General features: G+C 41.3%; 1 pseudogene; it reads left to right on the top strand.

Moving 5' to 3' along the window:
• The first annotated feature begins 946 nt into the window (after nt 1–946).
• On the top strand, nt 947–2711 carry LOC124238145 (tigger transposable element-derived protein 1-like; annotated as a pseudogene).
• The last annotated feature ends 548 nt before the right edge of the window (nt 2712–3259 follow it).

Below are 3259 nucleotides of genomic sequence, written 5' to 3'. Positions count from 1 at the left end.
GCTGTGAACTTTGGGCAAATCATGTTACCTCTCTGGGCTTCAGCATGTTTACCTTAAATGTGAGTCTTGAAGCAGATGATCTCTAAAGATTTGCCTCAACAATCTGAGTCTAAGGCACTGGGGGGAAAATGAGGTTCAAATCCAGAGAGACAAGTGGAAATAGAGGAGAAGAAAATGTCTAACCAGGACAGTTCAAAGGAGGGAGGAAAAGGGGAAAAGAAATAGAATGGAGGGAAGAGAGAGAAGATGCACAACGAGGAAAGGTTCATGGATGTTGAGAGTGGATTAGTGAGCTCTTCCAGGATCCCATTAGAGAAAGTAAGATTACAGCTGAAGAATATTTACATGACTTTTCCCTTTAAAATAAGAGTGTGAGAAAAAGACAACAAAGCCAAAAGACATTCAAAATATGCAGGAGTGTGGAGCAGAAAATGTCGCAAACAACCTTTGCCCCTTAACTGAGAAATTGGGAGGGGGGTGGAGACTTGGAGATGAAGGTTGCGAGGAGTGCAACAAGAATCCTGGGCGATCGCAGAAGAGGACAGGCATACCTCATTTTCTGGTGCTTCACTTTATTGCACTTTATAGATAGTGTTTTTTTACAAATTGTAGGTTCGTGGCAACCCTGCATCCAGCAAGTCTATCAGCACCATTTTTCCAACAGTGTTCACTTTGTTCTCTGTGTCACATTTTGGTAGTTCTCACAATATTTCTAACTTTCTCATTTTTATTATATTTGTTATGGTGACCTTTGATGTTACAATCCTAACTGTTTTGGGGCACTATGAACCATGGCCATATAAGACAGCGACCTTAATCGGTAAACGTTGTGTGTGTTCTGACTGCTCCACTGATCGGCCATTCCCCCATCTCTCTGCCTCTCCTCAGGCCTCCCTATTCTCTGAGACACAAAAATATGTAAATTAGGCCAATTAATAACCCTACAATGGCCTCTAAGTGTTCAAGTGAAAGGAAGAGCCACATGTCTGTCACTTTAAATCAAAAGCTAGATATGATTAAGCTCAGTGAGGAAGGCATGTTGAAAGCCAAGCTGGGCCTATTAAGCCAAACAATTAGCCAAGTTGTGAACGCAAAGGAAAAGTTCTTGAAGGAAATTGAAAGTGCTATTTCGATGAACATATGAATGATAAGAAAGAGAAAAAGCCATATTGCTGATATGGGGGAGCGTTTTAGTGGTCTGGACAGAAGAGCAAAACAGCCACAACGTTCCCTTAAGCCAAAGCCTAATCTAGAGCAAGGCCCTAACTCTATTCTACTCTATGAAGGCTGAGAGAGGTGAGGAAGCTGCAGAAGAAAAGTTTGAAGCCAGCAGAGGTTGGTTCATGGAGTTTAAGGAAAGAAGCCATCTCCATAACATAAAAGTTCAACGTGAAGCAGCAAGTGCTCACGCAGAAGCTGCAGCAAGTTATCCAGAAGATCTAGCTCAGATAATTGATGGTGTCTGCACTGAACAACAGATTTTCAATGTACACAAAACAGCCTTACGTTGGAAGAAGATGCCATCTAAGACTTTCATAGCTAGAGAGGAAAAGTCAAGGTCTGGCTTCAAACCTTCAAAGGACAGGCGGACTCTCCTATTAGGGGCTAAAGAGGCTGGTGATGTTAAGGTGAAGCTAATGCTCATTTACCATTGTGAAAATCCTAGGGCCCTTAAGAATTATGCTAAACCTACTCTGCCTGTGCTCTATAAATGGAACAGCAAAGCCTGGATGACAGCACATATGTTTACAACATGGTTTACTGAATATTTTAAGCCCACTGTTGAGACCTACTGCTCAGAAAAAAAGATTCCTTTCAAAATGTTACCGCTCAATGACAATTCACCGAGTCACCCCAGAGCTCTCATGGAGATGTACCACAAGATTAATGTTGTTTTCATGCCTGCTAAGACAACATCCATTCTGCAGCTCCAGGATCAAGGAGTAATTTCGACTTTCAAGTCTTATTATTTAAGAAATATATTTCATAAAACTATGGCTGCCATAGATAGTGATTGCTCTATTGGATCCGGGCAGAGTAAATTGAAAACCTTCTGGAAAGGATTCACTATTCTAGCTGTCTTTAAAAACATTTGTGATCCATGCGAAGAGGTCAAAATATCAACATTAACAGGAGTTTGGGAGAAGTTGATCCCAACTCTCATGGACGACTCTGTGGGGTTTAGGGCTTCAGTGGAGGAAGCTGCTGCAGATACAGTGGAAATAGCAAGAGAACTAGAATTAGAAGTGGAGCCTGAAGTTGTAACTAAATTGCTGCAATCTCGCGATAAAACTTTAGTGGATGAGGAGGTGCTTCTTAGGGATGAGGAAAGAAAGTGATTTCTTGAGGTGGGCTCTACTGGTGAAGATGCTGTGAAGATAGTTAAAATGACAACAAAGGATTTAGAATATTACATGAACTTAGTTGATAAAGCAGCAGCAGGGTTTGAGAGGATTGCCTCCAATTTTGAAAGAAGTCCTACCATGGGTAAAATGCTATCAAACAGCATCACATGCTACAGAGAAATCGTTCGTGAAAGGAAGAGTCAATCAATGCAGCTAACTTCATTGTTGTCTTGTTTTAAGAAATTGCCACAGCCCCCTCAACCCTCAGCAACCACCACCCTTATCAGTTGACAGCCATCAACTTTAAGACAGGACCCTCCACCAGCAAAAAGATCATGACCCACTGAAGGCTCAGAAAATGGTTAGCAATTTTAGCAATAAATTATTTTTTAATTAAGATATGTAATTTTTTTAGACACAATGCTATTGTATAATTAAGAGTTTATAGTATAGTGTAGAACTAACTTTGGTTTTGGGAAACCAAAAAATTCATGTGACTTGCTTTATTGCAATATTTGCTTTATTGTGGTTGTCTGGAACCACGCCTGCAAGATCTCCGAGGTATGCCTGTAGGAGTCCTTACTGGCTCAGAATCAGGATCTGAAGACACTTCATATGGCCAAAATAACTCCTGTCACTGGACCTTCTGTTCTGAATCTCTCAGGTTTTCCTCAGAATTTCTTTTGACAAGATGGAGATGAAATTGTGTGCTAAAAATTGGCCATGGAATGCCCAGAACTGAATTCATCCTGATAATTAATTGCTTTTTGAAATCCATCTGTGAGGAAAGGTTGTGAAGAGAGCTTCCTGGAAACTGGGAGTCACACAGTTAGTCCCCCAACACCCCTCACTGCCCAGGGAAGCCCATCCCACCCCCTTCTGGGAATGGAGCAACCTTGAGACATGTCTTTAAA

This window comes from Equus quagga, chromosome 4 (assembly GCF_021613505.1).
Source record: "Equus quagga isolate Etosha38 chromosome 4, UCLA_HA_Equagga_1.0, whole genome shotgun sequence".
Classification (NCBI taxonomy): domain Eukaryota; kingdom Metazoa; phylum Chordata; class Mammalia; order Perissodactyla; family Equidae; genus Equus; species Equus quagga.
The sequence above is the reverse complement of the archived record's forward strand: the minus strand, read 5'-3'. Positions and strand labels throughout refer to the sequence as shown.